Source organism: Ambystoma mexicanum, chromosome 6q (genome assembly GCF_040938575.1).
Source record: "Ambystoma mexicanum isolate Mex_15411 chromosome 6q, UKY_AmexF1_1, whole genome shotgun sequence".
In the NCBI taxonomy this organism is placed as follows: domain Eukaryota; kingdom Metazoa; phylum Chordata; class Amphibia; order Caudata; family Ambystomatidae; genus Ambystoma; species Ambystoma mexicanum.
Window position 1 is genome coordinate 843,761,139 of NC_090937.1, and position 26,973 is coordinate 843,788,111.

A 26,973-nucleotide genomic window follows, 5' to 3' on the forward strand; every position below is an offset into this window, starting at 1 on the left:
TTGTGATACTGCCTCAGAAAGTTTGCCATTGTCTGCGTTGCTGGCCGGGTAGAATGTGCAACACGAGCTCCCAATGTTCGCACAAACTCCTCCCGCCATTGCTGTTAAGAGATCCAGCACATATCTGTTCTGGAGTGCCACCATTCGTACTGCCCTCAGTTCTTCCTTTATTGCGTTGAATCCATTGATGGTGGAGTTGATTGTCATCATTAGTTCCCCTCTGGTAATCTGGAGCCATTTCGCATTTGCATATGCATGCATCCCTGGATGTATTATGGAGGAGAAGAACATTGCTGCTCTGCTGAATAGTCTGTGTTCTGGTGGGATGTCACTAAGAGCCGTTTCTGATCTTCCCCACAGGTAGTTCCCCGTAAGTGGTTCTCCTTGCCTCTTTACTCTCGACAGGCTTGCCATGTTGTTCCTTTCCCTTCCTCCTCCTATCTTCACTGACCTTTTCTTCCTTTTGTTCCCCTTGTCCATCTTAGGGAAGTTCCCCAGGTTGACATGTTTCTGCAGTACTACCAGGGATGGTACGTTGATGTGTACCATAGTGCATATTCCATTCCATGATGGTGGCAAGCTGTGGTATGCTTTTCCTCCGCAGGCCCAATAGTTGTCCATCAGAATTGCTGTACCGGCACCCCACTCAGCTATCATAATTGTTCTTTTGCAGTTGCGGTTTCTTCCAACAACAACATTCCCATCCTGTTGATAACATAGTGTAGGTGCAGTTAGTGGAAGTATTGTTATTGGTTCCTCGTCCTTCTCTAGCCATGTTATTAGTGCTGTGCTCCTTGTCCATCCGTTGTAGCATTTATTGTTCTCTTCATTTACTGTTACTACTGTTGCCTTTATCAATGTCACCATATTGCTTCCCACAACCCCATCTACCCATCCTTCTTTCATGTATACCTTTCCATATATTAATAATAGTGGTCTTTCCGAGCACCCTGGTATCCCAGGAACTTTTCGTGTGCGCCATTCACATGGTAAGTAGTTCAATGTTACTTCCTTTGTTTCTCCTTTATCAGGTCCATCCGTCACATATTGGAGCTCTTGCATATGCTGCCAGTAGTTGTCATACATGGATAGTGTTTTGATGAAGTTATTTTCATACAGGCACGTGTCCCTTGATTTTCATCCCAGCGTTGCTAGACTCCCTTGGAATCGTCCTCTTGTTTGGAACAGGGCCAGGTATAGCAGGCACTCCACTGATGTAACAGGTTCCTCAGTCGCCACAAATGTTCTGGATGCGCTCATGGCATATGGGATCAACGAGCACACATAGCAGTTGTCCTTAGTTGTCCCCTTACCAATATTGGACATGTGCTGATACCACATGTTATTTGAGACGTGTGCAGACTCTTTAAGGTATGTATCTACCCCTTTGTTATCAATAGAGGCACTGCGTTTATCCCTCTTCCTATTGCCTCTTGGGGTAGTTGTACCACCTGACACCGTACCTGTTGCAGCCGTGGTGGGGGGTCTGTTAGAAGAGGGTGATGCCGTAACATAGGAAGCATAGTGTGCCTGCCAGACAGTGGCAGCAAGTAGACCAGTGATGAAAAGTATGGCTATCATCTTTATTAAAATTGCTAATATCACTGGCATAGTTCTCTTACCTTTGCTGCGGTCCTGCAGCTTCTTTACTTTTTATTATATAGATGCCCGACTGAAAATATCTCAAAATCTGCGTTATTTTGTTAGTGTTTTTTCAAGCTCTCCCTATCATATAATCATTCAGAGCCCAGGCGAAAAGCTGTTCCCACGCTTTTATTAGCGTCCTATCCCTTAAAGCTGGTAGGTGCTCGTGGAGATGGGGGAAGGATTGCTCTATTATCAAAATTAACGTGTTGTAGTACACACGTAATCTTCTTTTCTTTAAGTATTTTGGTCTTTTTATAACGTACACAAATTGGTGTGACAATGCTTCTGGCGTGTTGTCATCCGTGGGCAGCATTTACCTCTGGGCACTGACGTATGCGTTAGTAACTTAAATTCTCTTCTTTCTATACATAACAATACTGTGCGGTACCTGCATGTGCGAGGCAAAAAGGAGAAAAGAACATGCACGTGTCTACACAGTGTGGTGTAAATTTGCATATTATTGATTGGACAATTTCTTTATTAGGGATTGACTGGGGTGGTGTTTGCTTTAGTCTGGGATCTCGTGACCATGGGGTGGGGTGTGGGTGATTGTTCACTTATGTCTTTAGGGGGCTTTAGTGTCTTTGCTGTGTCACTGTTGTTGTTGGTTGTCGTTGCTGATGCGTTGGCACTTCCGTCAACGCAAGTGGGGGTCTGTGCTTTTTAGGGCTTGATGTCATGCAGGTAGGAACAGACGTTCTTGTCCCTCAACTTAACAGCTGTAGGAGCTGTTTTTTCCACCTGGTGGGGCCCAGTGAACCGGGGGCTGTTCCACCGGTGGTTAAAGTTCCTGAAAAGAACATTGTCACCCTCTTGTACTGTCCACTGTGCAACTTGTTCCTGTTCTTCGTTTGGTTTTTCTTCTGGTTGGGTGTTCTTCGTCCCTCCCCACGTTCGTTCAATCTGTTGAGAGATAAAGGTGACACTAGTAACCAAGGAATAGACGTATTCATACATTTCTTCACCAAAAACATGTTGCGAGGCATGGCAATCTGTTATAGCTCTTGATGGTGGTGTGAGTGGAAGGTGCATTTGGCGTCCAGTCACCACCTCGTGGGGTGTGAGGTGGTGGTCCAACCCTGGCCTATTCCTTCATTCAAACAGAGCCAAGGGAAGGCAGTAAAGCCAACTCTTTTTGGTTGTTTGCTGAATCTTTGCTATCTCTTCTTTTGGGAGGCCGTTGAGGCGTTCACAGACGTCGTTTGCTTGCAGGTGGTACGCTCATGCAAACTTATGCTTTATTCCCAGGAGAGCAGTTACACGTTGGAACATGTCATTAGCATAGTGTTGGCTGCTGGCTGACCGCAACACTTTGCTTACCAACCACCTCGGGAATTCCTCCCTTACCAGGAACTTCGCTGCTCTGAAGGCATCTGCATGGGAGCATGGACCAGCCTCGATCCACCTTGAAAACGGGCATACTACTACAATCATGTATCTGTATCCTTGACATACATTGATCATGTCAATGTAGTCACTATGTAGGTGCAGGAAGGGCCCTTCTGTATGGGGTATAGTACCTTTGATCACTTGCAGCGTGTGACCAGCCGTAAATTGTTGACAAATGAGACAATTGCTAATAAAGTTTTCAACGTGTGAATTTAGCTCAGGACAGAACCATGCCTCTTTTATTCGTGCTGCAATCACCTTTTTTCCTGTGTGTGTGGGGTGGTGTAGTTGTGCCAAAGATGTTTTCAATAAGGCTAGGGGCATCACTATTTTGCCTGTATTACTCTGTCGCCATAATGCGTCTGTTGGAGACATGGTGCATCCTCTTTTGACCCATAGTTCTTTTTCTGCCATAGGTGCTACTGCCTGTAGTTCCATTATTTGAGTTGCAGGGATGTGTGTGTACCCATCCTTCATCAACATCTGTCTTGCCACTGCCGCCCCTTATCTTTTTGTTTTTCTGGGAGGGTCCAAATCTCGCCAAAATAGGCAGCATATTTAGCATGTGCGTCCGCTGTTTCGTTGCCCTTTGAAATTGGATCATCCCCATTTGTGTGGGCCTGACATTTTACCAGGGCAAGTTCTCTAGGGTCTTCAATTACTTCAATTAGTTCAGCAAGTAGTAGAGCATGGTGCACCGGGGTGCCGTCTGCTCTTCTGAACCCTCTTCGCTGCCACTTAATTAACCCTGAGTGCACCGTGGATGTGACTTATGCACTGTCAGATTATATTGTTAACCTTTTGTCATAGCTTTCCTTTAGTGCCAAAATCAGGGCCACTAGTTCTCTTGCTTGTGCAGAATAGTGTTGTGGTAACTGTACGCGCTTTACTGGGACGTACGTCCAGTCGTCCCTCAGTCGTACCACTGCTGCAACTGTTCTTCTTACCCCATCACTCTGATCAATTGTTGACGACCCATCAATGTACATAACCTCTCCCCCCTATAGGGCATTTTCCTCAACTTTCCTTGTGCTTGAGTACATTTCAATGGCCTGTGTGCAATCATGGGCGTGGCTGCCATTTTCTACTACCTCTGCTATAAATCTTGTTGGATTCACATTACTGCACCTCACAATTTTCAATTCTGTTCTGGATAAAATAATTTCATAGCCTGTTGCCCTCTGAGTGGTCAATGTGGATTTGGGTTTATTCAATATTGCAAAGAGAGCGTGTTCCACCTACAGTGTGGTGGAGCACCCTATTGTTATTTATGATGATTTTTCTACCGCAAATGTTGCTGCTGCTAGGCTCTGTTCGCACGGGAAGTGACCCATCATTACAGGATCTAGATGGCCACTGTAAAATGCTACTGGTTTGTGTCCAAGGCTAGTTTTCTGTGTCAGTACCGCTTTCATTACTGCTGAGCCACAATGTGAAAATATGTAGAATGGCTCTTCATAGTTTGGGGTTGCTAGTACTGGTGCAGTGGAGATGGCATGTTTTAGTTCACTGAAAGCCTCTGTCATTTCCTTTGTCCATCTCAACTTCTTTCCCCCCCTCTATGCTTCTTTCAGGGCCTCAAGCAGTGGTGTTGTGTATGTGCTGTAGTCGAAAACCCGTGCCCTGCAGTAGCTGCATAGACCCAAAAACTGCTGCAATTCTCTCACTGTCTGTGGCTGTGGTGTGGTGTGTTTGTTATGGCTTGCGCTCTTTGTGGTGCAATGTTCATCCTATTTTGTGAAATCAGTTGGCCTATGTACAGTACCTGTTCTTGGCAGTATTGCAATTTTTCCTTCTCTACTTTGTACCCTTTCCCTGCTAGTACTGTGAGCATCTTTACAGAGTCTTTTCTGTCCTTTTCCTCTGTGGTGCTGCATATCATTATGTCATCTACATATTGTAGCACCGTGCTCTCCATTTCAATGTTACTCAAATCCATTTGTATCACTCTGTTAAAGATTGATGGTGATTCGCAGCACCCCTGTGGTAGCCTTATGTGTTTCCATTTTGTGTTGCAGTATGTGAAGCTTGTCAGGTCTTGTAAGTCAGGATGTAGGGGTATCGAGAAAAATGCATTTCTGAGGTCAATCACGGTGAACGGTGATGCTTCTGCTGGTATCCCACAGTGTATAGTGGCTGGGTTAACTGCTATAGGGTATTCTGCTTCTACAATGTGGTTGAGGGGACTTAGATCTTGGATGAAACACCAGGACCCGCCCTTTGCTTTGCGCACAGGGTACACAGCAGTGTTGCATGGGGACTCTGATGGTACTAGTATACCTCTATCTATTAGTGCTGTTATTGTTTCATATATCCCCTCATCCGCTTCCTTTGATAGTGGGTATTGCTTTACTCTTGGCAGCATTGCTCCTTTTTTCAATTTTATTTTTACTCCTCCAATGCTTTTTATGCATTTTACGTCGTATGGACTGGTGGTCCATAGAGATGTTGGTACTGCTGCTAGGTCATCCTCGTAAAATGGCAGTGCTGTAGTGGCAGGTGCCTCAAGTGCCATTGCCATCTTTTGTGCTACTTCTTTGTATGTCACTCTCAACCAAATGTTAACGCTAATCTCAAACACCATCTCTCCCTCTCCGTTATCGTCAGAGAACAGCTCCTCATCTGATACCTGTGTTAGTCGGCATCCCTCAGCTAGTGCTATTTCTGCTCTCCACGCTCTCCCTTCCCTGTCCTGGGCATGCACTGCAATGTAGTCTGCTGTTGCCACAATATGCTCACTGGCATCATGGCCCCTTCCTTTTCACTGGCTGGTGTTTCGGGTCTGAAAAGGTAAGCTGTTGGTCTCCTCCAAATTTTCTCTTCAATTCCTGGGAGCCATGCTATTGCCATTTCTGTTCCATATTGGAATATGTCTCCATCTACTGGTTCTGCCCTGGCCACTGTTTTGCCACAATAAGCCTGCAGTATTTGTCGTGCTGTAAGCATGTTAATGCCAGGTGTGGAGCAAATGATCCCCTTTTCAGTAAAGGAGATGGTCATATTCCGTCTGCTCATGATGTCTCTCCCTAGTATGTTTACCGGTGATTGCTTTGAATACAGCAGTGGGAGAGACATATCGTGATCTCCTATAGATAAGGAGATATTATCAGTGAGGGGAACCAACCCTCTAGCCCCAGAGAATCCTTGAGTGTTCATGGCCTCACCTGATAAGTTAAACTTTCCCTCCCTTATGCAAGACCTAGTTGCCCCTGTGTCAACTAGGAAGGAACATTTTTTGTCACCTATCGCCACCTGTATGCGTGGTTCCTCCGCAGGGTTAGGTGTTACTGATAGGATAGGACACATCAAGGACACCTGTGGGCTGTCCTATTGTGGCTAGAGGGACTGTCCACTCCCTGTGTAAGGGTTTTGACCCAATATTGTCACCCTCCCCAGCTGTGTGTGTTTTAGAGGTGTGTCAGTCAATGATATTGCATTGTCCTGTATTTGTGTGAGCTGCTGCACTGTCTGGACATGTTGTGTTTCAATCGCCTGCTGTTGTGGTTGGTGTTGTGTCTGTTGCTGCTGTGGTGTGTATGTTTGTATTTGTATCTGTGGTTGCTGTTGTATTTGCTGTGCCTGTTGTGGTTGTTGTTGTGTCTGTGGTTGTTGTATGTACCCCTGAAGTTGCGCCTGGGGCTGTTGCAGTGGTGATTGTGGTTGTAGTAGTGGTTGCTGTGCTTCCTGCTGTTGTTGGTAAAATTGCTGTTCCCCAATAGGCCCTTGCTGTCCTTGCTTTCCCCAAACTACTTGTCCCGGCCTCAATCTGTATGTGCGTAACATGTGTCCCACCACTCCACATATCCAGCATATTGGTGGTTCCCGGGCTTGCCATGGGTATCCTCCTGTGTTATCTGAGTAACCCTGCTGCCCAGATTGGTTGTAACCCCGGAACCCTCCCCCTTGTTGTTGTGCATTTGTATTAACCCTCTCCCTCTCATTTGTCCGCCCCTCCCTCTGTAGTTGTTTGAGTATCCATTCCCAATTTGCATATAACCCTCTCCCGCGTGTGCTGTGTATGGTGGGGGTGGAGGCATCTGTTGCGTCATAATTTGTGCTTGCTGTAACGGTGCTATTTGTTGTTGTGTCGCGTCTTGCGTTACCGTGGGTGCTGTTATCAGTGCCCCTTCCATGGCATATTTAGATTGGTTTTTTTGGACCAATTTCGCTTCCTCTGTCTTTCTATCTTCCTCCTTTGTTTCTTCTTTTCTTTCCACCTCCTGCAATAGTGCACTATTGTCAGTTGTATTTCTGGCCATGCCCTTGCTTCCATTCCCACTAATTTCTTCAACTGCTTTGGTACTTCTTCCGGGAGCCCTTGTATTAATATGTGGTAAAATATTGCTAGTGTCTTGTCCCATGGTTCCTGCGTTTCTAAGCGCCACTTCTCCTGGATCTCATGGGTGTAATCAACAGGGTCCTCATTCTTATGCATCTTGCGAGATGTTATTGCTCCTATGTCTGAGGTGTCTGGGTACTGGACCCTCAAGGCCTGCCATAGGGCGTGCCTGCAGTTAGCAAATGGTGCTCCCTCATGTGACGTGTCATTTATTGTTACCCCTGGGAATCCCGCTCTCTTCCATATGTCGTCTGCAGCATCCCCCAGTATTGAAATTAGTAACCCCTTTACATCACCCACCGCAAACTTTTGACCCGGAGTGTGCTTTTCCATTTCATATATCCATTTCCCAGCTCCTCGACTCAGAGATGGAAGTCTGCATTTAATATTTTTTTTATCTGCATGTTTCCATGGGACATATTGTGGCCTTGATCCCCCCTCTCCAGTAGTGGCATTAAATTTTACTCCCTTATTTCCCCTGGCGTTCGCCTATGTGGGGACATGATGGTGTATTCATCATCTTCTATGCTGGGTAACTCCTCTATGCTGTCAATATTACAGTACTTCGCGATATCGTTTCCCATGCTCTTCCTTCCTTTCCCGTTACCCTCCTGTCCCATCATGGGTGTGTCTGCTCGCTCTTCCTGCGTGCGTCCTGGGAGGTCCCTAAGTCTGTTGACATATGGGGTGTGTACAGGTGTAGGTGTTAGTGGTCATGGTGTTTTTCTGTACACTTCTCTCCTTCTCATTTCCTCTGTGTGTTGTTCCCTCCACGTCTCGCAAGCCCAGGGTAACTTGCAGTTAGTGCACATTATGTACAGTTTATCTAAACTCTCTCTATTTTCCTCCCTTCTATATTCGCACCACCCTTCTTCTTCCTCGCTGCAAAATCCATCTTGAAATGTCGATCCCCACTCTATGTGTTTCCCCCCCATTGTCACTGTCCTTAAATCTATTAGGTCTATGTCTGTGTACTCACCTCCTTTGGCCGCAGCCCCATGTGTTGATGTTGTCACAACCGCCTTATCCTGGCGGGTGTACTTTTTCATTCCATGCTCCACTCTCCTCTCTCCCCATTCCTCATTTTTCTTCTGTACTACTTAGCCACCTATTTCTGCCCTCTTCCTGCAAAGTTCTTCCATTACTTCTTCGCACACCTTTGCCAGTATCCTCTCCTCTTCTTCCTTCCTCCCTCATATTCCCCTTCCCCTTTTAATATGCTCTCTATTACCTTTTCCTCTTCATATTTCCGCGCACTTTCTGATACAATCTTCTTTTTCCATAGTCCCATCTCCCTGTCATTCTCTTCTCGCTCCTCCTCCTTCCTTCTCATCTCCCGTTGCTCCATGCGTGCCACTCTTTCAGCAATTGCCCGTATGCATGCTTCTTCCTTCTTCCTTTCTTCTGCCTGCTCCCTCATCCTCTCCTTCTCTTCCTGATTTGCTTTCCTCTCTTCCTTTCTTTCCCGTGTTTCCTGCTCGAATTGCCTAATCAGTGCGCTTCGTACTTCCCTCAATTCTGCCAATTTTTCCTCCAGCATCTCTGTGTGAAAATCTCCCTTCTCTCTCTTTACTTACCTCATGCCCTGTCTATACGTGGTCCATCTCTTCCCTTCTTACCTTCCTCATTTCGTCCTCCTCTTCCCCTGTTAGTGTCCCCCGGAGTTTCAGAAGTACCTGTGCTGCTAGCCATTCATCTCGTCCTATGTTTGCGAATTCTCTCGGGACCTTCTTCCCTCCCACTGTGCCTTCCTGCGTTTTGCTTATATCTGTCATGCCCATTGTTACCACCCCCTTTTGACAGCTATCTGTTGGTGCGTATGGTGGAGGAGGGCTGTATGCGGGGTTTGAGTACCCCTCAGCAGCTGTTAGTTGTTGTCGGGCAGCTTCTCTTATTTCTGTTAGTGGATACAATCCCCCCTCCTCCTTCTTTACTACTTTAGTCATTTGCACATCCCCAGCACCTTCCTTTTTCACCCTTGCCTCTGCTACCGCAAATGATCCCTCTGCTTCCTCCTCACTTTCTTCAGTATTGGGTGGGGTTTTGTGTGACGTACCCCCGCCACTCCTCTCACCTTCTCTTCTTTTACCTCCTTCTCTTCCCTTGTCCCCTTCTTCTCTTTTACCCCCTGTACTGCGAACATTCCCGGTGCTCCCAGTGTACCTCCCTGGAACATCTTCCAAAGATCAAAAACCTCTAAATGGTTTGCTAACTTGTTTCCCTTGTAGGTATTATCTAGGTATGTCAGTAGGTAGTGTTGGGTAAACGTGTCGAAGCTGCCGTTGGGCGGCCATGGTACCTTTATTTTGTTGTCTGTTCCTTGTGTCCATTCAATGCCGTACTTTGTAATTTTCTCTTTATGTGGTGACAATGTCGTGCAGATGTGTTGGAGTGGTGTAGTTAAAGTGCTTGCTCTGAGCCCCAACCGTGCTCCTGCCCCCGACCCATAATATGTTGCTATGTTACAATTTCACCTTTCTCAACGTAAACCTTTTACCTGGCCCCGTACGCTGGGGACCTCCGAGAGTCTGCTGAAAAGAAATACAATTTCAGTGTTAAAGTGCTTGCTCTTGTTCTCCTTCCTTCCCGATTTTACAACTATGGCCGCCTTCGGCCGTGGTGCACAAAGCCCCCTGCGGCTGCGTGCCCTGTGTGGCGTGCCTCTGAGCTGCCCCACCTTCCTATGCTGCCTGTACTTGGCACACCTTCAACTTAGTTCCTCCTTCTCCCCGTCCTCACTGCCCGCTCAGTCCCCTCTCTCTTCTTCGCAACTCCCTTGGTGAGTGCGGCCGCCGTTCTCCATGCGCGGCCACCTCTCCCCCTCCCTTCTTCCCCTTTCGAACTTCCTGCTCTCAACCACCCTTGGATGAACACGAGATTGTCGTTGTGTCCTATGCAAGCCCTATGGGTGACGTTACCAACCTCTACCAGGTATTGCAAATACGTACAATTTTATAACCAATAAATGCACTCTATCTTTGACACTTTCATTCCCCGTTAACCCCACATCTGTCTTCCCACTTTGTCTGGAGTGGAGTAACCAACAATCAATTACTTATTATAATCGGACTGTGCACGCTGCGTCACCTCGCATGTGATACGCCCCCTTTCCAGAGGAGCTTAACCAGCCAATTATCTTCCACACTCGGGAACAATCTAGCTACCTCCTGTGGGAAAACATCATCTACCCACCGAGCTAAAACGCTCAACTAGTAGGGAACCTCATCTACTCATTGATCTACAACGTCAATTCATAGGAAAGCCACATCCCCCTCATACAGGTGTCTGCGATCTAGACCAATCTGTGCGGTCTGTCTTTCACACGTGGACGCTCGAAGCCCCACACAATCCACTTCATGACACTGTAGCGGACGGTCTCGTGCCTGTCCGCTACACCTTACACATCTACCGCTGCTTATTAACCCAAATCAGTTTCCACACACTGTAACAACCACCCGCCACCCTCGTTACAAGTCCTCCCCCCTCCCGCACAACATTACATTGCTGGTTGGGTGTGCCATACTCAGATCAAGTCCTCGTGATACGGGGCCGCTCGAGCGCGGGAACCCCTCCAAAAGGCAGCTCGTCACCTCCCCTCGTCTGGACCACGTCTGGACACTCGCCAACCGCGGGCGGGATGCTTCTCAAGTTGGCTCCCGACGGCCAATGTCCGGATTGCGCTGTCCGGTCGTCTCACAGTTCCGCCATGGTCCTGTAGTCCTCTAAAGGGGGCAACGGCAGAGGAGGCCGCGCTGCCGGGTACCTAGTCGCAAGAGGCCTTGTAGTGGCTGCTCTTAGGTTAGGTAGGCCTTAAATAGATCTCAGCAGTGCCTCCAACTTGTCAGGGTGATTGTCCGGGGGCCGGCAGAGCCGTCCGCGGACCTCCAGGGCTGGGGAGAACCCAACTCCTCCCGCGTCCCAAAACGAGTATGAGGCACACACAAGAGCAAGATAGTTACTGCTGTTTATTATAGTAATGGCAGGGATTATTCTCACCCTCTATGGATCCGGGGAGACTCTCTCAGCATTCGTGGGGCTCGCAGGCCCTTTTTACTGTAGTATGACGCGCTACTTGCATCGCCTGTTCCAAATCCTTTGGGTTGGCTCCCTGAGTGGTAGGGTCAGTATAGTTACCTATAGGAGAAAGGATTATTGGACAAGGACAGGTCAGGTGGTACACTTGGGTTGTCCCTAACAGTTGCTACATCAAATTGGTTACAAGGGGACCCTTGGTGATTTGCTAGCTAGAATGGCATCAGTGATGAGCCCCTCGTATTCTGATTGGTTGAGCCACGAGCCCCTAAGCCTGGGACCATCGCTGTTCCCAGCTCGCGGTGAACCTGGTGCTGGCAACAATGTGCAACTATGTGTTAGTGGTGGACAATGGACAGATCTGGCTAGTGGCTGCTGCGCATGTCTTTCCCATCGCTGTAGGTGTCCCACTTGTCACTTCGTTGTTGCAAATCGTCCCAGACGTGGGATCCCAGTGACTTTCTGTCTCGTGAGCTTGGCATCTTGTCAGCTTGGCTCGGTCACGTGTGGAGAGACTGTGGTTGGAGCAGAATTATGAGCATTTGATTTGTATTTCGGCTCTGAGGAGTGTTCAGCGTTGGCAGGTGTAACCTTGGCACGGGGAGCGCGGCATATGAATGGCAACATTGCAGCCTTGCCTGTGAGTTCTCATTGGGGCTCGTTCTGCGTGATCAGCGCATTTTCATCTGAGAGGATGTTCGCCTGAGCAGCTCCTGCCTGAAGACTCTTGCTTTGCGGCCTACCTTGGCCTAGGGTCTGGGTGATGGTACATAATCCACCATATGGGGGTCGTGAGGGGTGACAGAGCATCACAAGCAGCAGTAGATATATAGGGTGATGTCATCACAGAAATAGGTATAGAGAAAGCAGCTGCAAGCATATATACATGAGCTCTTCAGGAGTCTTGCGTTTCTGCGTTGCTGTAGGAGGCCTATTTTAAAAATAACAACGATGTGTGTCCGTGGGTGTATCGGTCCTCTATGTCATAGCACTGAGTATGTTCTTCGTGTGGGTTGGTGTGTGAGTGACCAGTGTGCATGGTGGCACGTATGTTCTTGTCTGTTGTCATCAGGGCATCTCTAACAATGATGGCGTTTGTGACTGTTGTTTAATCGAGTTAGTCCATGAGGCTGACGTCGGTGGTTCCCGGACGCGGTAGTGGGCAGGCTCCCCGGGCGTATGGGCCGTGGACACAGGGGACCTGTCCGTCTGGTGATGAAGTGAAGGGGTCAAACTCCTCTCACGGGGGGTGCTTGGGTCTTGATGTCCTGGGCCATGGTTTGGATGAGAATGGGGGGAGGGTGTTTTCCCATTTTCCCACTTCAATTCTTTCTCTCCTGCGTAAACTTTTGGTCCCCACTGAGAATTCTCTTTTCAAAGATTTTAATCATCTTTACATCCTACAAGTGGGTGAACATATGAGAGTGATAAAGACTCTTTGCGCCATGATTCTAGGAAATCTAGGTTGTACGGTCCATGATCTGACAGATTTTCCAGGGAGGGTTAAATGGCTACTTTATGAATATGATTTGATTTTGACTACTGACCAACTACACTGCTACCCCTCCCTCCTTCACTTAAGAACAGATTACAAAATGAAATAAGGCCCCATTCCTTAGTATTTACCCCGATTAGGGGACACAAATAAACTTTACCCGCTTTTGTTGGAATATATTAAAATCTGATTAGATATGGTAAGATTCCAGCAACTGACTTTTCATGTAGATTTTTTAAATAATTCAGCCATCATTGAAACCGCAAAACAATGAGTACTCGATTGTCCTTAGTTAAGTGTTGTAACAGAACTTTATCTAAGCAAACTGCACCGCTCGTTGACATTAGTAGACAGAGACAAAATCTGGACAATGTGATTAGCAGGTTGAACTACAGCTGTTGTCATGGGTGTATCTGGCTTTATTAGAGTGATTTGCTTAGATGAGATATCCTTAGCTTGAACAAATCTATCTGGACATTACGAGAGGATCCCAAAAATGAATTGTAATATATCGCCTCTCTTGTTGTTGCGCTATGATGAATTAGTTTATAAATGTAAAATAATGTAGTGTTATAGTTTTATTTGATTTTTAACAAATGTGTGTATTTTAGAAATTTTGATAGATTGATGAGCTTTGAAACTCTTAAAATGTTCTTCTTTTTTCAATGTTTTTGATTTTTGATTCCCTTCTTTGTCTAGATATGTAAATCTTTATAATTACTCTTTTTTTCTCTCTCTTCTTTAACGTTATTCTATTGCTACAATGTTGTAATGTATGAGTTCATGTTTTATTAAAGGTTGAGTTTTTTCTCAGCCGTAAAATATAAAAAAAAGAATGGCTGACCTAATGGAAGCTTACAGGTGCCCGCTTCCTTTCCTATGTTCCAGATGAATTGTTATTTAATGCACCAATGACATTATGGACCCATATTGTAAATTGTATGACTCATATGATTGTTATGTAAAGTATTCTCCAATTCATGCCTGAGAAATGACTACTGTTATGAAGGATTTCAGGGATAAGCTGTGGTTTATAAACTCCTACTCAGCCCCCACACTACTACTAAACCAGCAATGATCACAATCATAAAGGTGAAACAGGCACAACATGAACAATCCACCTCCTTTGTCCTTTGTCCTTGGTCTTTTTAATGTAGCATGGGATGAGGGCACCATTCATGAGGTTTGTGAGACAGCAAAGAAGCATCCAAAACAACAATAGCACTGTTATATCTAAAACAAAATATCTAAAACATGAAGGTTGTATAAAGAATATAATCAAACTTAAAGAGCAGACTCATGATTAAAAGTACAAACAACACATCCCTGTGATGAAATTCGCAGAATATGCAGAGTTTTGCTTAAGAAAGGGCACACTGGATATATTTCCAACTCAAGGTGAGCAGAGGGGTTTTAATTGTCACTATGGCCCTTAAAAACAGGCCAATGGGACATACACTTGATGTAAATTGTGTAAACACCCTTGCTTCCTGAATTGCTGACTTTGCAAATGTTTCTTTTCGTTCAGCATCTATTTGTATTTGTATTTTGTATTTGTATTTCTTTATTTGTATAGCACGCCTGGCCCAAAGGCATCTGGGCGCATATCTTAGTTACATAGAATCAATATACAGTTTCAGAGCAGGATATACATTGTCTATACCTTCCTGTAGTAAGCAAGCAGAGATCATGCCCTTATTAAAGAAATCTACATTGGATCTCGATATCCCCACAAATTATAGACCAATCACCAATGTCCTCTTTTTGCTACAGATAGTGGATTGTTCGGCTTACGTTCAGTTACAAGCACACTTAGAAGAGTAGAATCTTCTTGGGGAAAGACAATTGGGATTCCAAGCCTATCATGGTATTGAGTCTGCCCTTTTAGATTTTAAGGCTACCATGACTCAAATTATGGACAAAGGCAAGATGGCCTTCCTTATTTTATTGGATCTCTCAGCAGCACTCATTTTGAACATTTTAGTCCAATCGACCGCGTTTATATCTAAGAGGGTGGCAGATTGGCTTTTGTAGTTTTCATCTGGTCTACAGGCGAGAGTTTTTCATAATGTTTCTATGGCATCGCCAGAGGAGCTCCTCTGCAGAGTACTGCAGGACTCTTGCCTCTCGCCAACTTTTTAAATATTTTTATGAAACCTGTATGTGACATTTTAGATGAGCAGAAAATGTTATACCTCAATTATGCAGATGATATACAGATTCTGATTCAGCGGACTGGGGACTATTCTGCTGATGCCTGAAGAATTAATTAAGTATTTTGCAAAATGATGCAAACACTGAATTGCTGATATTTGGTACCAAATTATCAGAGTTGAATAATAAATGTATTATTGCAGATTGTCTTATTCCAGTCTTTTCCAAAGTCAAAAACATTTGTTGTTATTCTTGATTCAACACTGTCTATGAAGGCTCAAGTTAATTCTGTGAACTTCACTTCATCTTTTTACTTATAACTGCTGTGTCGCATTAGACCTTAATTCTCTAATGCGAATAGTGCAATCTTGACTCGAGCCATTATAGGCACAACAATCAACTATTTCGGCAACCTTCTCATCAGTATTGCACAGAAATATGTGGCCAAATTGCAAATTCTACAAGAAAGTGCGGTTCGTATTGTTTTGAACATTAGTCAAGGAGCACATCTTACAGCACCTCGAAGGGCTCTTCATTGGCAACTAATGAGAGAATGTTTCAATGGTCATATTCTCTCCATCACACATAAATGCATTTACGGTAAAAATCCCGGTAAAAATCCCGCCTATTTGAAAAGGAGGATTTAGATAAAGTGCTATATCCTCCAACTGAGATCATGTCATGACAGTTTACTGGAGATACCGCGTGTCGAGTTGGAGGGAGCAGGTAGATGCTCCTTTAAGTTTCTTGTACCTTCACTGTGGAACAAGTTTCCATGCTTTCTAAGATTGAAAACATAATGATTACCTTTTAAGAAAGCATAGACGTCTTTATTGTGTACCTAATTTATTGGTTGTAGGGTCTGATTTACCTCTGCTGACTTTCTATGCATTTTTGATTATTCTGTGACTGCTCTTGTGGATTTTATTTTGTATGTTTTGTTTTTACTGGTTGTCACCATTACTGTTGTGCTTTTATTGTTGTCTTTTTTATGATGTTCTTATTGGAATAGTAGACTACGTGTTTTATATTGCTGTAGTTTTGATGCTTGTTTGTGTTGTGTTATTTGTGTGCCCGTTTGTCATTGACCCTAAGGCACGTTACAAATAAGTAAACTTAAACATGTATACCATTACATTTTCTTCTTGGGCATCGACAGCCTCACTCCGGGCTTCTGGATGCCTCCCTGGTGGTTGAGCCAGCATTGTTACAAATGAGTCCGTTTTATGGGTGGCAAACACAGTGCTCCTCAACAAGCAGCAATTGGTTTGAGACTTGAACGAAGTTTGTAAACAAGTGATTTTGATTAAATCTATAATTTGTTATTGATTTTCTGTAGCGCCTGATGCCTAAGCGCTGAACAAAGTAACCAACAGTACAAATCCTATGAACCGATAATCAGAAACAAGCAGAACAATAAGTAACAAGATACATTTTAAGAGGGGACTTGAAAAGCAAAGAAGAGGACATGGAATGCGGAGAGAGAGGAAGAGAGTTCCCTGTTGTTCGATGGCTTGAAGGTGTCCTGACACATTGATTCAACTGAAGCAGGGAACCGCTTCGACTGGGCCCAACAATGTGATGCAGTTCTGCAGCAGGGATTGGCCTGCAGAAGTTGGAGAACAGGCAGGCGATAGTTGAGTGAGTGGCTTGAAAAGGCTGGACGTGTTTTAAGATTGTAGTTTGAAGTGAGAAACAGAGGCCAAGGCCCTGTCCCAGGTCTCAGACAAACGGTAAGTCCTGCTTCTGCACTTCCCAGCCAAGAAGGTTTAACAGCAGCAGTTCACTCCAAATGATCCTCTGGCTGGGGGAAAGCTCTTTCCATGCCTTGAAATTCCTTATCTTAACAATGCAGAGGTCTTTGGTCAGACTGATAACCCAAAAAGGTGCCAGTGAAATACACCTTCTTGAGTTCAAAGATGGTTAATTTAAGGGGTGTCAAAGCAAAACAATGAGATGATGGTCTTTCCCCTTTCTGTAATGGCTTGGCAGTCTAAAGAGCAATGGTTTGGAGCATTTGCACCGAGCTGTGCCAGAGGCCAAGATTAATTCAAAACTTCCAAGCCATCGCCTTTTGTTTTGTCTAATTTAAGGGTTGGACCAAACACCCTTTTATAGTACTTTTGTGACAGCAAATTGGTCCTTTTCAAACCACCTGTAAGGGCCAACATCAGCTTTTGCAACAAGAGCTTTTTGCCTTCTGATGTTAGGTCTTAGAGTGTCTTGCCTGTAGGAAGTTGGAATGGAGCATAGACAGGAATGTTGACTAATAATTTCAAATGTGCCACAACCTTTCTTCTGGGAACAGGTTCTCTCCTAAGCGTTCTATACTCCACCTCTTTAATGTCTGCCTGATCAAGAGGACTCCAGAGAATGAGCTTGATTACAAGTTTGGCGTTTTTCAGTTTGCAAGTCTGCCAGAATACCGCAAAACATTATTAACATTACCAGCACTTGGTTCGATGACATTACCACAGGATTACAAGTGGTGGTAGTCCCCATTTATGAAGTCCGTAGGATGCCACAGGGATTTCGGTGGAATTACCACCATCAGTAATTCTGCTGATTGTTTGCAGTAGGGTGGCAGAATTACCTCTAGCATTTTGCTGGAGATTTTTCCTCTGCCTCACTGCTTACCATTTTATTCCTGCACCGCTGTACTTGTAATGAGGCCCAATATCCCCTAGGTGTGACAACCCCATTGTGCTGGCAGAGATTGCTTTCAAGCACTTAATCCCATCCTACCCTGTGACAGAATGCGATCTGTGAAGGCAGTCACAGCCAGAGCATTTTTTCATGTATATTTAATAAAATGATTCAGGTATTTCTGACTCAAAGGGGATCTTTGCTAGCCAGGCTAACCTTCCCTTCCCCAAAGCAAAAACAGTGTATCCCTTGGGCCTGGTGGTAGGTTAATATCCAAATAAAGGCCAGTTTGACATAACGACTCATGGGATTACACAGTTATGCATTCACAAGCCTTTGGTGGAATGTATTTGTCAGCCTGGTGGACAGTGACTCTAGTATGACAGGTCTGGGTTTGTATTCTGTTTGTCTGGGTTTCACCCAGGCAATATCTGTGTTTTGACCAGGAAGCCCTCCATTTTGATATTCCTGGAGATGGGTGGCATCGCCGTTACTAATGCTGGAAGTCTCCCTGGAGGATAACTCGTAATTGAAGCTTCAAAGCCAGAGCTCTGCATAGAATGGCTAGCGCTCACCAGGGTGCTGGTTACTGGAGACCTTTTGATGTAGGTAGACAGGGGAGGGAAGTGCCGTTAAAGCAGACCAGAAGAGTGGATTGGACCACACAGGTTCTTGACATTTTGTATTTCGCTAGCGCTCCTCAAACTTCCTGCCCTCTCCTTACAACCCATAGACATGGCAGTCTAGGTATGACACTTGCAGTCAAATGACACTTGTTACAGCACTCAGGATTGGATGCCTATGAACAGATTGCGTGCTGTGGACCAATCCAATATATACTTTTGCCTACATAAAGGGGTTGTGAGACGCTCCCCTTAGTTGATTCATTTTTGAACTTGAAGGATTCCCTTTGGATTCTGTTGGGATACAGTCTGGTATAAAGGCCTCTGCCATTGAGGTGAAGACAGAAGTCTCCAGGGAATAGGACGGCTCTTCACCACCCATTCCAGGGGCACATGAAGGGTGAAACTACTGTGTGGACAAGGCCTGCTGCAACAATGGCACCCCAGATACTGTAATTGGGGGTGCCCTCCACAAACCTTTCTGGTTGGGAAGCATCTCTGAACTGCCTAGATGCAGAAGTGGACGCCTTCAATGCTGTACATGCTGCTGCAAGGATACCACTGGAGTCATTTGAACCGCTGCATCTCTGAGTGCTGCTCGATGCCAATGCAGAATCTCCACCATCTCCACAACTGAGACCCAGTGATTCTTCTAGCATCCCCAACTTGACACTCCCTGCCTGGTTACAAGCTTCTTCAATCTCAAACCATTCACTACTGCAATACTCTAATGCTATGTTGAGCCAGCTGAGCCCACTCACAGCCATGCCAGTCTCTGCTTCTCCAATACCAAAGCCGCTGTGTCTTTCAGCCCATGCAGAACCACATCCTGCTTTCCCAGTGTCTTCACCCCGCAAGTTGTCACCATTGCCGATCAGCACTGTATCACTGAAACTCATTACCGCTGCTCCCTGTCTTGAACACAGCCCAATGCAGCAAGCACCGCGACTCCAGATTCAATGCCGTAAAGCTTGACCAGATGCTGTTGACTCCCAAGGAAAAGAACCTGAAGACATTTGAAGAGGCCTTATTCCACCTTAAAGGACCCTAGCGACTTCATAAACTTGACATTGTGCTGCTGAACTATTTGCCCAAGTACTCTGGTCATCCAACCCAGAGAGCCATTTACTTTAAAGTCTTTTCCTCTGTGTTTTCCCTTAATGGGATGGGCTAGTTGTATTACTATTACTTGTGTGCATTTCTGCACATTTTTATTAAAGATCTTTTTTTATAGAACCTTGGCTGGACAGTTACCCTACTATTGTTTTCTCTGCTGCATCTGTGCCAGCTCACAACCCTTCTGATTAAATATGCTGCATATTACCAAAAGAGGCGAAGTAGGTATACCTGTTAGGCTGTGCCTGTTTCACCTTTATGATTGGGATCACTACAGGTTTAGTAGTAGTGTGGGGCTGAGTAGGCACTTTAGCCAGTACTCCTGCAGAGCAATAGTCTTTCATCTTACTAGGATTACTTCCTACTCATCTGGGAATGTGTGAAGCCTTCTGAGGCATAAAACAACGGGATCCCTCGTGGCTGGTCCTAGCCCCTGTTGTGGGTGAACCTCATCCTCAGAGAGTAATAGACAAAGCTCTGGCAACTTTAGGAGTAGCATGAATCAGTTGATAATAAAAAGACATCAGATGTTTTTGGCAAGGTATAATTGCATTTATCTATTTGTTACTTGAAGATAAACATGTTGAAACATATACCCATTTTTTAAATAATTTAGCAAATATATCATGCCCACAGATATTAGCTTTAATTCAGATTGTAGAATCAAGTTCAGTTTGTTTTTATTATTTGCATTGTACATGGCTTAGCACAAACATTTCACAATTTTGTTTCACATTATATTATCATATTTCATTTTAGTTCAAATATTAAAATACAATTGATGTAAAAATGCAGCATATAAGAAACACTTTAATTTAAATACATCATCTAAACATTTCACAATCTCTAAAACCATAGACACATTTTCTCTGCTAATTAATATAGTCCACCAAACCTCTGCCATAATCGTCTGCAAATTAGCTATTGACCACCCTAAAAACAATGTTCTTTTAGTTGTCAGAGCTGTGCAAAATAGCGATAAGTGGTTCAAATGTTCTAATGAGCCCTTGTCTTCGAAAGTACTTACATTCTAAGTCCACATTCAGCACTTCCTTCTGAGCCGACCAACACTTTCATTGTATAATATAAAGCTAAGCCCGTGCGAGCAAAGGGCATGACATTGTGAGACTACCTGCTGTTGTGCTGTGGCTGCGACTGTGGCTGTGACCCCCTTGGCTGCGACCCCAATGGCTGCAATCAGCTGTTGGAATCGGGAATAAATCCTCCCGGAATCAAAGGAGCGAGGAGAGCACCGTTTCGCTGAGGATCCCCGCCCCCATGCTCCCGGTCCCTCCTATGCAGGAAGTGTGCCTACAAAACACTGCCACAGGCACCCTTGCGGCGCTAAATCCGTGCGAGCAAAGGGTGTGACATTGTGAGACTACCTGCTGTTGTGCTGTTTGGCTGCTTGCTGTGGCTTTGCCAGCCATCTAACCTCACGAGAGAGGTCAGCTGAATTCAGCCTGGAGGGAAGCTGTAAGAGAAGCTGCACAACAAAATGAAGGCGGTACCCGTGGAAACGTCAACAGCTGGTTTAAGAACCCGCCTTCAGGTAAGACAAAGGTTTACTTCCCTCCCGGAAGTCGAGGGAAACCCTGACCAGTCACTTAGAATGTTGCAAAAGGATATGCCCATGCTAAAACAGACACGCCTACCTTTTAGCACTAAGAAGCGAAAGAGACTTTCAGTGGGGGCTGATTTGACAACTGCCAAGAACACACTGGTGCCCCTGGAAGCTGAGTTCAACTCATATCTTGTCTCTAAGCTCTTCAATTCCCGCAATGCCTGCACCATCCTAACTCCAGCTGAGACTACAAGTCTGCCACCCTTGGCTCCTGGCAAAATCCAACTGGCTGAAGCTTGCCCGGACCAGGGGACCTTGGGAGATCAAGAGGCTAATGACTCTGGGGAAAATGGCCAGACCGATTATTCGAGCGAAAACATGAATCTCGTGGGGTACCTAAAAACCATCATGAATGCCATTGATCAATCAATGACGGAGGAAAAAGACCAGATGATTCTCCTCAGCGGGGACTTAAATATTAAATCGTTGGACATGGAGGGTAAAATCGAAAAGATAGAACATCTAGTAGGGAAAGAACAAAAATGGATGGAGGAAATGCGAATCGGAGACATGAGGATGCTAAATAGCCAGACGAGAAGTGACCTGCCTGGAGCGAGTACATGGCACAGTGGTAAATCTGGAGCTTGTCTAGATTATTGCTTTGTAGGAGGTAATACCCTTGCATGGATAAACTGAATCATAATAAAGAAGCAAGCTAACAGCGACCATAGCCTACTGGAAATGGAACGCGCCTGGAAAATAAGATCAATTCCAAGGAGAAAAGGAACGATGGAAACAGAGGTTTCTTGGGGAAGAAATTGATTAAGGCTTAAAAACAGGCAATACCAAAGTTGGTGCAAGATTACAACAAGGCCATTTAGAACGGTGAAGAGGTGGTCGAATGCAAATGGCTGCTTGAAGCCTTTGAGGTAAAGTGTGATCCGAATAGAGTGAAAACAATTGAAAAGAAACATGCTTATGAGGAACCTTTAGTGGCCAGAAGAAAACAATACAGAGCTGATTTGATACAGATAAAAAAGGCAAACTCTGGTGAAAAATACGATCTACGGAGGAAGTGTCAGCAAACATACAAAAACTGGCTACGCTCTACCCGATTCCTGAGAGCACAGAGAGATGCAGAGAAACTTTAGCCGCAGTGTCAACAAATAATACAAGAAGCACATGGGACCTACTTAACAACAGAGACCTTAATCAATCTGCAATAGGTGTAAACCAAGTTTCGGAGGAAAATTGGTTCAACCACTACACCTTGTTGTATGATGGCATTATTGACCTCAAACAGGCATTTGATGGGATAAACCGGGAGCGCCTGTGGAGCAAAATGATGAACTGGGGATACCCGCCAGACCTTTTAGAAGCTATCCAAGCCTTATACACTGGCACCATGATACAGATCCAAACGACTGCAAATGGAGAGCTGACCAGAAAGATAGGTACTTCCAGCGGAATTAAACAGAGGTGCGCCTTAGCCCCCTTTCTATCTGTCATATATATGGCAGATATGAAGATCCCGCAAGCCCAGATTCGTGCCTTCCCCCCAAAGATAAATGGGACTGAAGTGCCATGGATGTTGTATGCGGATGATGCTGTATTTGCCGATCAAACGCCCATAGGACTGCAGCGACGGCTTGAGGCCTTCAACAAGTACCTAATCGAACATGACATGGAAATAAACATCAAGAGGTCTATGGTACTAATAAAGAAGTCCTGTCAAGGAAAAAGCCGGCGGGGGAACACTATGCCTGGTCGCTAGAGAAGGAAAAATTGGAAGTGGTGGATACAACAATATACCTTGGGGTAAGGATAAATAAAAACTGTAATGAAGACGGGCATTACGCTTTGATCCGGGAAAAGCTAACGATCTTGACTAATTAAGGGCTAATTATTCATCGAAGGTACGGAAAGTAAAAAAAGCGTACTGTAGGTTCTGTAAAAACAAAGGAAACCTGGAATCCATTAGACATGTGATGCCAGCTTGCCCGGCCCTGGCACTAAACCGCCAGGTAGCTATGGGAAGCGATAGTACCAAAATATCGCAGAGACGGAGGAGGAATACTGGGAAAGATTATTGACAGTCGAAAAAGTTGGCAGAACATTACATGCCCTAAAATTTGTTGAATCCCGAAAATTGGAATTGGAGGAAGATGGATCTGAAGAGGAAGAAATTTCAGCGGGCACACAGCACTCCCTCGTCTAAAACCGACACAGGAAAAGATCACTAATTACCAATAAACAATGGACATCTATTTGATGTGACAGTATGGAAGATGGAGAAATGTTAAAGGTTTAATCTGTTTAACCAATAAAACATATTAAAAAAAATAACATAAATTCAAACGAAATCTCATGAATTTGTTACAAAAAGAGGGACTAGGAAATTCACATAAAGAAATTGGTACCACATTATATGGCTCAGTTTCCTGATTAACATGGTAAAATAGTTTACAATTTCTTGCTTCATCCTGGGTACAAATCCAGTCCTGTCTCCATAATTTTCACTTACATAGGACGGATTAGCAATTACAATTTGTTTTGATTAATGCATTTGGTTTAATATATGTTTACAAGCAAATCTCCAATTCAACAAAATCCATTATCTCTCACCTCTTAAGGTCAAATTTAAACATAGGCAACGAGTTTTCCATTATGCATTTCCGATATAGAGATAGAGATTTCCAACAGACCAGTCAATAAAGTGAAATCAACCTGCTTGGTTGAATCATGGTACCTTTTGGTACCTTTTGGAAGACATATTCTTTTCCAGAAGATCCCCTCCAATGTCAGCCATATTTTGTATGAGGTGTTGAATGAGGCCTGTACACCATAAGTCATGAAAGCCATAGCCTTTACCATATAGAATTGGACTACTGGTATCAGCAAGAAGTGTCCATAGGATTTTTAAATCATCATACCATGGAATGACAGATTTCTAATTTCTGACTGCAATAGTCTTATCTTCGGTGTATCAGATATACTGGAATTGACACACATACCCAGGTATAAAAACGTCTCTGCCATTTGCAGAGACACTTTGTTGAGAACCCATGTAAACTTTGCTTTGTGCTTATTAAAAACTAAATGTAGGACCAATATCTTTTATTTTGGGAAATGTATTCTTAGTCCGTTAGCTTGAACATTAGATTGGAGCTTAGTTAATTGTCAATGTAGACTGATTGGTGTTTGATCTAACAAGACCAGGTCATCAGCATACAATATTCTACTTATTGGTTTTCCATTCAGGCGTGGTGGAAAAGCCTTTTGCCAAAGTTAAGGTCTCTCCTAGACCTGATAAAAACAAATTAAACATGGCTGGGGCTAACGGGTAACATTGTTTCAGGCCTCTAAAAGTCTTAATCTCCTTTGATGAAATATGTGCACTGTTTAGACGTACTCTGAATGAATTAAAATCGTAGAGATCCTTAGGCCCTGATTCATGGAATTATCTGCGTGGAAAATCAGGACTTTGCGTGCCATTCTGTGCGCAAAACCCTGTTTGTCGATTCATGGAATTGGCTGCATGGGACTTTTCCAGGACGTATACTTTGCGCAGGCATGCCTCTACAAGCAGTCGAGCGCCTTACGTGAGACTCCTCCCACAGTGTTGGTTGGGCCGACACAGGGTCCAAACAGGGACAGAACATGCAAAATGACTAAGAACAATGGAAAATGTGGACGTGCCGAGGGACGACCTGCCGCGAGGAAATCGCACACCCACAACTGCCCAGAACGATTTGTATTCACTGATCTGACTGCGCAACCTCACATGGGGGAAATGACCATGCAAAGCTACTGATCTAACCGCCACCCGAAGGCAGTCGTACAGACACCTGCGCATAGGAATCACTGCACAGAGGTAAAATCACATGTTGGATTAAGGGGTGCATGCATGCAGTTGGTGTTCTTATCGAATTAGGGGTGCGCGTAAGCAGTGCAGCAGGGTGCAGGCACAGTTTATGGGGGTTTTGCACATGGATTACTGTGAAATTACTTGAGTTACGGAACATGGTGCGCATGTTGTCGGGGTGGTGAGAACAGTTACGGGGCACCCTATGCAGTGTCGCTGGGGTGTTGGCTTGGTTGCGTGGATCCCCATGCGGGATTACCACGGTGCATGATTTTGCCCCGGTGGACCGTGCATCGGTAAGTAATAGTGGCTACATTTGCTTTGTGGGAGGGCTTGTCCGGGGCAATCCAGCCATGACTTGCGCATAGGGTTACTTAGCGGGAAAGATTCCATGAATATGTGGATCGCACACAGGTGCCTCATGCATAAAGGGGCACGCAAAGTCCTTCTCGCTGCGCAACCTTTGTGGGATCTATGCGCACTTTTCTATAAACCGGGTCCATAATTGGTTCTAAAAGCTTGTATGGGCAGTCCCAGTCATCTTGCTCCATAATAAATCTCTATTTACACCATCAAAGTTTTGTGCAAAGTCAATAAAAGCTAAAAACATGTTTGTCTTTTATCAAAGTGTTTGACTTCTAAAAATACTCAGAATAAAACAATTTACACTAGTCCCGGCCCCCTTAATGAAACCTGTCTGAAATTCATCTTTACGATTACTTTCATCAATCCAACTAAACAATTGCTTCAGAAGTAGGGATGCAAATTATTTTATCGCTATATACAGAAGGACAATTGTGTGATAGTTCTTAAGATCCTCCCTATTTCTCCATTTGAATGTAGGAATTATCACTGCTGTCTTCCAGGATTGAAGGACCTGTTGGTATTTAATTACTTGATTAAATAACAACCAGAGGAACCCAGCCCACAATTCAGGATCTTTTTTCAAAAATGGGATTTAATAATCCTCCTGGACCTGCTGCTCTCGACCCACTGGATTTATTAATCAGAATAAGAATTTCATCTTTATCAATTGTACAATTTAAATTGTTGCATTTCTTTTAGCAACCTGTTCCTTTTTATCCACCGGGCATGCAAGTATTCCTTCAAAATGTTTGATCCAACGATCCTCAGACACAACATTTAGCTGTAGAGTGGCTTGCGGTAGGTCCTTCTTGTTAATCATTTGCCATATCTCACTCATTCTTTTATTATCTATAGTTTTTAACATGGCCTCCACATCCTGCAGCAGCATAATGACTTTACATGAAAGCATCCAATTTTTATATTTCTGGTGTCATTTATTAAATTAATCTTAACATGTGGTCACTTGGGCATCTTTTTATACATTTAAGGTCCCTTGAAAGTTGCTTTTTTCCTTCTATCTTAAGATCATAAAGATGATGAGGTTGGAATTTTGCTTTTCTTCCATCCCCATTTTTTCTATGAAACATTGCAATAGAGGGATATATTTCAAACATTCAATTGGATTCCTCCTCTCCCAAATAGACAAATGGTCTCTGTAATTTTTTGTAAATTGTGTTACCGTTTGGGTTTAATCGCAGCCTGTTCCTACTAGAAGTGATCACGACTTTTGAGGCATAACACTCTATCAACAATTCCCTTCTCATTTTGTACACTTACTTGTAAGGTATCATGGTCACTAGTCTTAGTTTGAATTACATGAAACTTCTCAATTAGTGATAATATTTTACCAGAGACAAAAACATAGTCCAGGGTAGCCATACATATACCTCTGGACCAGGTAGGAGATCTCGGTATGTCTGCAGGCACACATTACCATTTACCATATGGATTTCCATTCAAGGGTAGATCCTGTAATAATTAATTGTGAGAATAATGAGCTATTACAGGATCTACCCTTGAATGTTATATTCAAATCACACAAGTTAATGTACAGTTCCTCCATTTCACTCATAATACATTCTATAAATATGTTGGCGTGAACAGCTTATGGATTCTAACAGAGGTAAAAAATTACCCAGGTCTCTCATTCAGAACAGACTGTGGGATCCCAACCCAATGTTATAATCCAAACTCCTTAACAATTAAGCCCATCCCACTTTATATAAAAATCAGAAG